We start from the raw sequence: 12,826 nt of genomic DNA, 5'->3' as shown, positions 1-12,826 counted from the left end.
AACATGAAGCACCTGCTACATTGCCCTGTTGCCACCAGCGTTGTCCCACTGCTCTAGCTCCTGTGGCACTGCACGGACACGTGGTTGCTACAAGTTAGTACGCATATTTAGCCTTATTAGAGGCACTTTCCTATTGTAACTGAAGGGATAGTTGGCTTAAGTCAACTGAAATACCAGCAACAGGACATTCCAGCTTCAATGGCTTGTACCTGTAGTTGTCAACCTATAGAAAGAAAAGTTTTAAAATGACGTTTTAAACAAAGAAAACGGAAATGTATCGCTTGTTCTACAAACTGTGTAAAGAAAATCACAAAGGCGCTCAAGTTGTAACGAAATGTTTTCTGGTTCAGGTGTGACTCCAGACAGGATCCAAAGGGGAGATTTCCAGTCTCTTCTCTGGGTTTTATGGAGACTTACTTTACCCTTCTGTGTTAGCCTCTTAAAGCACTGGGTCAACCTTAAAAGGGCACAGGAAAGGGTGCTTTGGGATTTTTTTTCTTTGATTTTACAGGGATCACTATTATTTCCTGCGTTGCTCTCCATACCTCGTGGATCTCTGCTTCTCTAAGTCTGAAACCACCACTAGAAACAGCTGTTTTGTTTGGTGAGCATCTACATGGATGTTTTCTTCCAGTTAAGGGGAGGCGGATTCGGACCTTGGCGACAAACAGACGCCGGGGAACCCTCCGGTATCACTGGCCACGTGCTCCGGGTTGAGTCATTTCCCCCTGCTCAAGGCTACGAACATACCTGTGCTAAGAACTGAGGCAGCTGCACTTCCGCAGACGTAAGAGACGAACTCCTGAGCTCAAGGTCGGCTGGGGTTGGGTTCCTGTCGCCGCACGCGTGGCCCGCCCGAAACCCGCTACAAAGTAGTGGCGCGTCCGCCCTGGCGAAGCAAAGGGCAAAATTGTTACGGTGCCCGGGACCTGCCCCGGGAACCTCTGGCTGTTCCTCTGGGCGCGGCGCCTGTGCCTCGCGCGGCCCCGGGACGAGCACTGCCGCCCGCCCCCCGGGCAGCCGAGGGCTGCTCTACCCCTCCGTTCTGGCCGCCGGGAGCAGAGAAGCTCCGGGCGGGCAAAGCTCGTGGGGACACGGGGCGAGCCCAGCCCTGATCCGGCTCGCGGGCCGGCCGGGCGCCCTCCCCTCCAGAGACCGAAAGCCGAAGGCTGAAGACGCACTCACCGCGCGATTCCAGCTGACAAAGAGGCAGGCAACCTGCGCCAGGCGAACAAACCAGAGAGGCGGCGCGGGGCGGGGCGGGGCGGGGGAGGGGAGGAGGAGGGTCGCGGGGCCCGCAGCCAATCCCGGGAAGACTCTGGGCGAGGGCGGGGCTCGCAGCGGATCCCTGGAGAAGTCGGGGAGCTCAGCCAATCCCGGGAAGACCCTGAGCGGGGCGGGGTGGAGGGCCGCGGCACGCACAGCCAATCCCGGACGGGGCAGGACGGGCCTGGCCATTGGCTCTCGGTGTCCGGGGCCGACCTAGGTCTGGCTCTTGCAGTGGCGCGGAGATAAGCCGTGTCTGCGCGCAGAGCATTCTCGGAATTAGATTCTTCAGGCTCCCCACCAATCCCCGGCGTTGGTGATTCTGGTGCTCTTAGGCCCTAGACCCTTCCTCGGGTTCTCTTGTGGGGAGGCCATCAAGGTTACTCTACGGCTGGCCTAAGGCCTTGAGATTCCGTTTCCTAAAGCCACACTAATCCGATGTGTGTTCATAATCTGTGTCCGCCTAAACCGTAAGCTTAAAGAGAAGCCACGACCATGTCTTGTTCGACAAGCTCACTCCCATGGCCTCTCCTAAAGCTAGGACTGCCTCCTTTCCTCATGCTCCCTCTGTATTCATTTGCAGAGTCCAATAAGTAAACCATAATCAGTTGGAGGGTGGGAGTTGGGGAGGTTGAGAAGGCAGCCATAGCAGTCTCAAGGTAACAGGCTCAAACGTGGCAAACAAGTAGAATAAAATTGGAGTATATGCCAAAAGGAGAACTTCTATTACTGTTTCACATACTTACCATCTGCTAACAAATCTAATCCTCAAAATATATTTTGTCATCTCCAAATTATAGATGGGGAAATAATTATGTTATGTGACTTGCCCAAAGTCACAGAGCAGCTAGCCAGTGGTAGATCCAGGATTTGAACTCAAGCAGCCTGAAGGCAGAGCTCCTCAAACACCATGCTACCTAACCTTTCCCCAGGTATTGAGGATGGAGCAGGAAGGGAAACCAAAAAATAGCCTACATTTGGTTAACTGATCAAGACAGGCAGCTCTGGTGGGGTTGTAGCTTTGCAAGCAGAAAGAACAGCTCGTCCAGAGCCCCAAGGTAAACAGGAAAGGGATTTACCTGTTTAAGGACGCCCAGAAATGGAACATAAGGAGCAGAATGGCCTGAGATGAGAATGGCTTGGGGCCAGACCATGCCAGAAACCCTGGAAGAGTTGTTTTGTTTTGCTTTGTTTTGTTTTTGAGATGAAGTCTTGCTTTGTTACCCAGACTGGAGTGTGGTGGCGCGATCTTGGCTCACTGCAGCCTCCACTTCCCAAGTTCAAACGATTCTCCTGCCTCGGCCTCCCGGGTAGCTGGGATTACAGGCACACACCACCATGCCTGGCTAATTTTTGTATTTATGGAAGAGTTTATATTTTGTGCTAATGATGATGGAAAGCTGTTCAAGTGCTTTTTTTGTTTGTTTTCGTGTGTGTTTTTTTAAACAGTGGAATGATAGGATCTGATGTAGGGTGTGGTTTCGGGTGTGATTAAGGTGATTTTGGTGGGAAGACGAAGTTGAATAAAATTTACCAGTAAACCCTAGCAGCTAGTCATCATCTTGCAGATATTCAGAGGATTTTGTTGAAACCGGAGAATGAGTATCAGTTTATTGTCCCCTCACCTTTCTCAAGAATCTTCCAAACATATCTCTAGTTGGAATCTGTCCTTTTTATAGTCCCTTTTGATAGCTGAGAGATATTACCTTTCCTTTAACTATGGCAATGAATTTGGTCAGGCTACATGGGAAAATATAGGAAAAGAGAAGTAAATCTCCTTAGTAAAGAGACTAATGCAGGAATTCAGCAGCAACCTAGCAGGGGCTGGGGGTAGTTGTGTAGAATGTCTTCTCCCCTCCCCCAACCAGGAGATAAAAATGGGAAGGAATTATGAAAGAATTACATTTGTGTTTGATTCAAGAGAAATTCACCTTAATCTGAAGGCTTCACATTTCTGACCAAATACCTCAATTCAATGAACATGAAAAACTCAGTTCATTTGAAATAGTAAAACTTCACTGGGCTTAGAGGAGAAATGTCTATTAAATACAGAGATGATAGAACAAAAGAAACTGATTTATAATTGCTTTTAAGTTAGGTTCAAGATAATATGTATTTGGTACTAAAAATGCTTACAATACAGTTTAAAGAGAATTGTTTCAATTGGGTTCATTATTAGGCCTAATTTTTTGAGAGAAATTAATATGTCCAATCCTTCCTTCCTTCCTTCTTTCTTTCTCTCTCTCTCTCTTTTCTTTCTTTCTTTCTTTCTTTCTTTCTTTCTTTCTTTCTTTCTTTCTTTCTTTCTTTCTTTCTTTCTTTCTTTCTTTCCTTCCTTCCTTCTTCCTTCCTTCCTTCCTTCCTTCCTTCCTTCCTTCCTTCCTTCCTTCCTTCCTTCCTTCCTTCCTTCCTTCCTTCTCTCTTTCTCTGTATCTCTCTCCCTCCCTCCCTGCCTCCCTCGCTCCCTTCCTTCCTTCCTTCGTTTTCTTTTCTCTCTTGCTCTCTCTCTCTTTCTTGCTCTCTCTCTCTCTCTCATATCTCTCTCCCTCTCCCTTTCTTTTCCTTTTGACAGGGTCTTTATCACTTCGGCTAGAGTGCAGTGGCACGATCATAGCTCATGGGTCTAGCTCCAACTCCTAGGCTTAAGTGATCCTCCCGCCTCAGCCTCCCAAAGCATTGGCATTACAGGTGTGAGCCACCACGCCTGGCCAGTCTGTCCAATTTGAGGGAGTTCAGTCTGTCCAACTTTAATCTGTCTGAAGTTGAATAAAGAATACTCACCAGCCCTCCAGATATTCTCAGTTGGATTTCCCAGAGACACCACAAAATCACTCTTTTGGCCCAGAGTTTATTCTCTTCTTCCACCTGTCCACTTCCTTTTTGTGTCTTCTGTCTTGAAGAATAACAATTCCTTATCCCAGCTGTCCAGGACTTAGAGCAAATGCTTTCCTTTCTCAGCCTCCTCCTCCATTTCTCAGCCTCCTACTTCCTCGTCTTCTTCCATGCAGGCAGTTCTTCCTATTGACCATCCACGAATCTGCCTCTTCTTTCCAGTCCTTGCTTGTACTTTAGTTCTAGCTCCATCATTTACTTTCAGCATCATCCACTGCAGTAGCCTCCACCTTCATTCAGCTTCCCTGTCTCCAGTGTTTCCTTCCCTATGAATTCTTCCACACTGCTGTTATCTCCATTGGAAATTGTTAAATGGTTCTTTGCTGCCACCAGGAAAAAAACCGACCCCCACCTATCTACCTCCTCCTCCCACTTCCCACATACCTATTATGATCCAACCATGCTGAAATAACTGCAGAGCCCTAAATGCTGTCCAGCACTGTCCCATACAACTTTCTGCAGTGATGGAAATATTCTGTATCTCTGCTGTCCAGTATGGGAGCCATATGTGGCTATTGAGTACTTGAAATGTGAATAGCACAACACAAGACCTGGATCTTAAACTTTATTTACTTTTAACTAATTTAAATTTAAATAATCATGCTGGGCCTGGTGGTGGTATGCCTATAATCCCAGCTATGTGGGCAGAAGTCTGAGGTGGGAGGATCCCTTGAGGCCAGAAGTTTGAGGCTGCAGTGTGCTCTGACAGTGCCTGTCCACTGCACTCCAGCTGCCACAATATAGCAAGACCCCATCTCTAAAGAAAAAAAAAATTAGCTAAGCATGGCAGAATAGGCCTGTAGTCCCAGCTACTCAGGCAGCTGAGGCAAGAGGATCACTTGAGCTCAGGATTCAAGGCTGCAGTGACCTATGATGGCACCACTGCACTAAAGCCTGAGTGACAGAGCAAGACATCTAAGATAGATAAATATATAAAAATAGAAGTCACATGTGGCTGGTAGATACTACATTGAACTGCACAACAGTTTACATCCTTGCTTCTCAAAGTGTGATCCATCAGCACGGGTATTCCCTGGAAACTTGTAGGAATGTATCTCAGGCCTCATCCCAGATCTGCTGATTCAGAATCTGCATTCCACAAGATCCCCAGGTGATCGGTATGCACATTAAAGTTTCAAGAGCCACAGCTCTAATAAGCTCTTGCTTCCTTGGCTTTTACATGTACTGTTCTCTTGGTCTGGGCTGTCTGTCACCTGTTCTTTTTTCCTTAACTCCTACATGTCCCTTGAGACCCATCTACACTCACAGCCTGCTGTTAATATGGTAATCTAGAGGGTAGGGGATGAAGGATATGGGGAAAGGAGTGAGAGGGAAAGAGAAAATATCTATGATAAAACCGCTTGTATCTTGTAATCTTAAATAACTATATGTATGTAGTTATAAATACACACATACACATATATACTATGTATATATTTATGGTATAGTATGTATATATGTATAGTATTCTATGTATATACATGTGTAAGTATAGTTTGTCTGTGTGTGTGTGTTTGTGTGTAAAAATATGGTTACTACAATGTCAGTGGTAGTTCTCTCAAGGTGATGGGATTTCATGTGTCTTACTTTCTAAAAATATTTTTGAGGTATCATTCAAATTCTTTACAATGAGCATGTATTACTGATATATAATTTTAATTACAGAAAACAAAATAAAGACTATATTAGCCTTTTGTCAGAAACTGCAAGAACATGATATCAGAATAAAGTATAGTGTTTTACAAAAAAGGAGAGCCCCCGCCTTCCACAATTAGAGATACTCCCTTGTCTACAACACAAGAGCGGGCAGTAGCCATGGCATAAGCAACAACTGACCTGAAAGCAAAAGAATGATCTCTTGTGGTGCCTCCACTGCTGTCTCCTGTGTCTACCCTCCCACCCCCACAGCAGACATGGTCCTAGCACCACGACAATCACCTCTTCTCTGTCCCTTGCCTGACTCCTAGCTGGGGCTGGAGCCTGAAAAGGGGCCTTAGGTGCACAGAGAGGGTCACCTGGAATCACTAGAAGCATCTGCAGAAGTATATGGATATGTTGGGTGACTCAGATGACATCTTATTTGGCCCTTAGCATCAAGGATTTATTCTATCAAATACTCTATTAAGAACTAATGTTTTCATTTATTGGCTATTATATTTCTTTTCTAAATTTTGGCAATTTTTTCTTTACTGAAAAAAACGTGACAGTTACCTGAGAGGTTATTTTAAATTCATGGCAAAATGTGTTTTGCTGAGCTATGGGATGCAATTTCTGCACATCTTAGTGCGCTCAGCTGTGGAAGTCAGTTATAGGGTATAGAGCTCTGGTGGTAGGGTAAGGCCCAAAAAGCCACCAGAATGAATAGAGGAGAAAACGTAGCCTGGAGCCAAGACATGGTTTATATTCTGCACAGTAACTAATCTGCAAAAATAACAGGATGTTTTGAAATTTGATTAAGCAGCAAAGTGAAGGAAGCATTTTGGGGAGTTAGATCTAATTATTATTAAGGGTATTGTACAAGTTCTAATTCAATTCTAAAGATAGAAGGAAATTTGTATTCTTTATTTTAAAACAAGGTGGCTTATCTAAATAAGTAACAAACTCAGTGTTTTATTTAATTAATTAATTAATTTATTTTTTGAGACATGGTCTTGCTCTGTCGCCAGAGCTGGAGTGCAGTGGTGCGATCTCGGCTCACTGCAACCTCCGCCTCCCGGGTTCTGGTGATTCTCCTCAGTAGCTGTAATCCCAGCCTCCTGAGTAGCTGGGATTACAGGCGGCTGCCACCACGCCTGGCTAATTTTTGTATTTTTAGTAGAGATGGAGTTTCACCAAGTTGGCCAAGATGGTCTTACTCTCTTGACCTTGTGATCCACCCGCCTTGGCCTCCCAAAGTGCTGGGATTACAGACATGAGCCACTGCGCCTGGCCCCGAAACTCAGTGTTTTAAATCATCCTTTTGTACATGTATGATCATATTTATAATTCTATATCTATTTATCAATCTACTACTGGCAGCACCCACCTCATGTAATGGCGGCTCCAGAGGTGTCATGTGACTTGGATGCCGGGATGGAGCCAGACTTTGTGAGATGTGAAGCTTATACAATTTGGGTGGTCCTTAAAAGAAACAATGCAAAAACATCATACTTTTATGAATTTTACAAAAATATGCACCCCATGGACACATTGTTAGAGCTGTTCTTGGGCCCTAGGTGAGGCCCATGCAAATAAAGAAATTGACACCTAAACTTTACTTCAACAGTTTTAGGGTAAATCTACCTTGGCTGCTCAGATGCTCTAGAAAGGGGAATTGTTGACTACTTTTTAATATCATCCTTAGCATAGCACAGCTAAGGAGGAAACTCCATGCTTACACAAGGGCTTCTTCCTTAATCATCAGCAATGGTCCAGTTTACCCTACACCTACTATTTGTGCCAGGCACTGTTCTTTGCATTGTCTCTTTTGAGTCCTCATACTAACACTGAGATATATGTACTAGACAATCTCCATTTTACAGATAGGAAACTGAGACCCAGAGATATTGAATAACTTGCCCAAGAAGAGGTACCCGCTGAGTGCTGAAAAACAGGCAGAGGTGGGGATGGGTTTCTAGCTGTCGAATTCCTGGGGCAGTGCTGTCTAAGAACAGTAGCAGAAAGAGAGGCCTAGGCCACCAAACTGAGGTTCAACAACCTGACCTCTGCTGTGGGGTGAGCTTGGTGACAGCAGGCAGGACTATAAGTGACCTGATAGGTCACTAGGAGAAAGATCCAGTTTCTGGAACTGGACAGAAAGTCTCAGCCAAATATGGGGAGTTGGAATAGGGAATCTTGGTTCTGAGCCCCAGGAACCTCCACTATATAACATAAGATTGGTTTTAGAAATTCAGAGATGATGGGTCAACGGGCAGAAAGGTTTCCTGACATCCACAAACTCAAAATAAAAATGGCCATTTGTATACTCTGAGCAGCCACGAAGCTCTCTGGACAATAAAACTGCTGAGAAGTCATCTAGGAACAGTTTAATGCCACCTTTCTCCACCTTCTTTGGGATAAATATGCATCACATGTTCTTCCTCTTTTTTAGTCTTGCACACAAACACATTAATCCCAATGTCTTCCTCAGACTAGCGTTAAAGTCACTTTTTTCCCCCCAATATTGGAAAGCCCTGATAACAAAACTAAAACCCCCTTAGTTCTATCCTCTCTTCTTTAATTTCATTTGCGTGGTAAAACCCAGCATATTTATCGTTGGTAAATATCAGAAGAGAGCTTCAGATATCCCTGTGTAAAGGGAGAGGGAAGTAGTACGTGTTAAGAGTGAAATAGAGTTAACCAAGAACTTGAAAACAACTTGTATTTGCAATTTATTTGTGCTTTTTAAATTTCTACTGTTTTGTATTTATTGATGATTATTTGTGATTTATTATTTATTCATTTTTTTTTGTTTGTTTTGTTTTGAGAGTCTTGCTCTGTGCTTAGTGTGCTCAGCTGTGGAAGTCAGTTATAGGGCATAGAGCTCTGGTGGTAGGGTAAGGCCCAAAAAGCCACCAGAATGAGTAGAGGAGACAACATAGCCTGGAGCCAAGACATGGTCTATATTCTGCACAGTAACTAATCTGGAAAATAACAGTGGTGCCATCTCAGCTCACTGCAAACTCTGCCTCCTGGGTTTACGCAGTCTCCTGCCTCAGCCTCCCAAGTAGCTGAGATTACAGGGAGGAACCCCCACACCCAGCTAATTTTTGTATTTTTAATAGAGATAGGGTTTCACCATATTGATCAGGCTTGTCTCGAACTTCTAACCTCAAGTGATCCATCTGCCTCAGCCTCCCAAAGTGCTGAGATTACAGGTGTGAGCCATCGCACCTGGTCATTTATTCATTGTTTACAGCCCAGTTTAGTCGAAAAAGGATTTGAGTGTAATTTACACAAATACATTACAATGAGATTTTCAAAGAATAGTGAGAAAGTTGGAGTGCAGGGAAAATATGATTAAAGTCCAGGGCTAGTACACAAAATAAAACCATGGGGAATACTTGCTGGAGGAAGGCCAAAGATTTTGCTCTGAGCTGCCTGGCAGTCAATGTAAAACATCAGAAAATAGAAAAAAAAATTGACACTCAAGAGAAATACAAATATTCCTGAAAGAAATTTCTTCCATGGATCTTTATAAAGAGGGTACTGTAACCAACCTCCTCAATATCAATAATCTGAAGAGAATAGTTTTTTACTTGGAAAATAGGTGTGATTAAAAAAAAAAAAAAGAAAAAAAAAGAATGTTTTTAATCTCTCCAGCTTTCGGGTGTCCAAGATTTTTGATGCCTAGCCAAGATGATTTACTTGCTTGAATTCAATTAAAACAAAATGTTTTTCACATCCCAATTATCATTTGGCAAGAGAGTTGTCTGTCATGCACATGACACTTGGGGAAAAAATTGGACTTTTAACTGATTATGAAGCAGATAGGCTACACTCTGCTGTAATACTAAAATCAATGGCTAAAAACAGATGGCACGTTCCCATAACAAAGATGTGGTAATTTGGGTTAGTTCCCTGGCCAAAGATTCGGCATTTAGTCATAGACATACATGCGTGTGTGTGTGTGTCTTGGGGGGGGGGGGGCAGTTGTCAACTTTAAATAACAAGAGTCAGAAAATTTTTAAGATAGAGTTTATTTGAGCTCAAAGTTTGAGGGTGGCCACCCTGGGAGCAAAGATTCAAGTTGTCCTGAATAGACACTCTGATTAGCAGCAGTTACAAGTGGGTTTATTTTTAATTTTTAGCTTTTTTAAAGACAGGGTACTTCCCAGGCTGGAGTGCAGTGGCATAATCATGGCTCACTGTAACCTTGAACTCCTGGGCTCAAGTGATCCTCCTACCTTAGCCTCCTGAATGGCCAGGATTACAGGCAAGTGCCACCATGCCCAGCTACTTTTCAAAAATTTTTTGTGGAGATGGGGTCTTCCTATGTTGGCCAGTCTGTTCTCAAACTTCTGGCCTCAAGCAATCCTGCCTCAGCCTCCCAAAGTGCTGAGATTATGGCCACAGTGGGTTTATTACTATTTTTATTTTTTGGTAGTTCAGTGATCCTTGTTCTGAAAGTGAGTTTTTAAAGGAAAAAGAAGAGCAGTTCCTAAATTGTAATGTAAACCAATAATTTACATTAAGGTAACACAAGCTATTGGCTATACATTGTTCTTTGTGTCACAAATTCCAGGAACATGAAGATAATGGGGGCTGGGAGTGGTGGCTCATAACTGTAATCCCAGAATTTTGAGAGACTGAGACAGGCAGATCACCTGAGGTTAGGAGTTTGAGACCAGCCTGGCCAACATGGTAAAACCCCATCTCTACTAAAAATACAAAAATTAGGCCGGGTACGGTGGCTCAAGCCTGTAATTCCAGCATTTTAGGAGGCTGAGGTGGGCGGATCATGAGGTCAGGAGTTCAAGACCAGCCTGGCCAACATGCTGAAACCCCATCTCTATTAAAAATACAAAAAAAATTGCCAGGAGTGTTGGTGCTCACCTGTAATCCCAGTTACTTAGGAGGCTGAGGCAGGAGAATTGCTTGAACCCGGGAGGCGGAGATTGCAGTGAGCTGAGATCACTCCACGGCACTCCAGTCTGGGCGACAGAGTGAGACTCTGTCACAAACAAACAAGCAAGCAAACAAAAAGATAATGGGGGAAGGGGCTACACAGGAACAAAATGCCTTTAAACAATTGTCCCTAGGAATGGATGTGGGGAGCAAGGGTAGGATGTGATCAAGTTCCATACTCATGTCCCTCTGGGCCAAATAGATTTTTGCATATCTCATATGACTCAGACTGTTCTGACCTTTCTTTTTCTCTCATTTCCCCCCTTTTCATCAAGACCTTTCAAAGAAAGCATTGTAGGTGAACTCAAACAGTTCCGGCTTCAGTTATGTTCAGGAGCTTAGTCCCATGTCATTAGGAAGGCTCATTCCCAGATGGTCCTGTTCCACATGGGGGGTGGAGGAAACAGGATACATCTCGGTTAGGAATTTTAAGAGTCCCCAAAGGCTAAATGGGATGGCATCACAGGGTGGCAAAAATGAGACCTCAGTCAAGTCATTGATTTATATAGCTGCTATCACTTGTTGAATCATCTCTAGTATTCAGATTACCATGAGTTTAGTTTTCTCAGAAGTAAAACAAGGGATATATAGTAGAAATATAATACACATAAAGATTATAATAAAAAAGAGAATTTGAATACCAAAATGTCAAAAAGAAAACCCTATTCCATAAAGGAGTCAACTATGAAGATTATAAAGAAAATGAAAACCTGGTCCTTCTTTAGAAAATTCTTATATCCAGGAAATAATTTTGGATTTAGTTCAAATCATAGAGAAATAATAAAATGTTAAAAACAGTGTTCAGGACTGGTATACAAGAAAAGGTGTGCTATAGTTTTCTTCTGAAACACTTTTTTTTTCCCTCTTCAGCTCCCCATTTCTACCAAAGGTAAATTTTAATAGCACCAATGTACTTGCAAAATAAGTTTTAGTATTATACTTGGCCTGATTATTTGCATAAAACTCAGCAAGAATAGCGAATGGCCATATAGGCTCTTTTAAGTTGCTTTGTTGGAACGTTTTAATAAGGAATTTAAGTTTTTTTTTGTTTTTTGTTTTTTTTTTTGAGACGGAGTTTCACTCTTGTTGCTCAGGCTGGAGTGCAATGGTGCAATCTCAGCTCACCGCAACCTCTGCCTTCTGAGTTCAAGCGATTCTCCTGCCTCAGCCTCCCAAGTAGCTGGGATTACAGGCATGCACTGCCATGCCTGGCTAATTTTGTATTTTAAATAGAGACAGAGTTTCTCCATGTTGGTCAGGCTGGTCTCAAACTCCTGACCTCAGGTGATCTGCTTGCCTGGGCCTCCCAAAGTGCTGGGATTACAAGTGTGAGCCACCATGCCCAGCCACTTAAGATTAAACTTTTAAAAGCTTCTTAAAGTTAGGATACCAAACCACGGATTCACCAGGAGACTGTTCGTGTAGTATCTGTATGAATTGGGTGAATTCCTCTCTTCTCAAGGTCTCAAAAATATCTTGAGGTTCCTCAATCTTCAGAAAGTGATATTATTCATTTACCACAGAGTCAGAACCCATGTAGACAAGGTACCTGGCTAGTCTTTCCAACAGCGTTTTAGCAGCTGTATAAAATCAATTTCAATTCCTCAAAGCAGTCTGGTCATATGTAAAACATGCCATTCCTGTCGAGCCTTAGTAAAATTACCAGTTCATCTAACATGTCCTGTTACAGAAGAAAACATATTCTTATTGAACTTATGCAAATAATTATAAAATAGGAATAGTCACCAATAGTTTCCAAATTTTGGAAAAATCAGGTAGAGAGAAAGGTAAATATTTAAATTTTGCTTATAAAAGTATACTTTAGACAATTGCTGTGAGCTGTAAATAACTGAAAAGAAAAATGTTTTCTTGACTCTAGAAAACAAAGTATAAAAAGAACCAGGAATGTTTCAAACAAAAAATGTCATAAAAGTAATTTTAGTCCTCTATCAATTCAGTCTTGTGTAATAATTCTTATTTTGCTTGATGTTTTGTTAACAATTTTCGTGAAAACATACTTTTAGTCCTCTATCAAGTCGTACCATGTAATAATTCTTATTCT

The 12,826-nt window shown here is 43.0% G+C and overlaps 1 non-coding gene across 1 annotated transcript; it reads right to left on the bottom strand.

Moving 5' to 3' along the window:
- Positions 1 to 348: 348 nt before the first annotated feature.
- On the bottom strand, positions 349 to 470 carry LOC116274346. The gene has a single exon (XR_004182972.1). It is a non-coding gene; the product is annotated as a small nucleolar RNA SNORA26 (small nucleolar RNA).
- Between the last annotated feature and the right edge of the window lie 12,356 nt (positions 471 to 12,826).

This window comes from Papio anubis, chromosome 3, assembly GCF_008728515.1.
Source record: "Papio anubis isolate 15944 chromosome 3, Panubis1.0, whole genome shotgun sequence".
NCBI lineage: Eukaryota > Metazoa > Chordata > Mammalia > Primates > Cercopithecidae > Papio > Papio anubis.
This window is presented reverse-complemented; position numbering and strand designations above follow the sequence as displayed.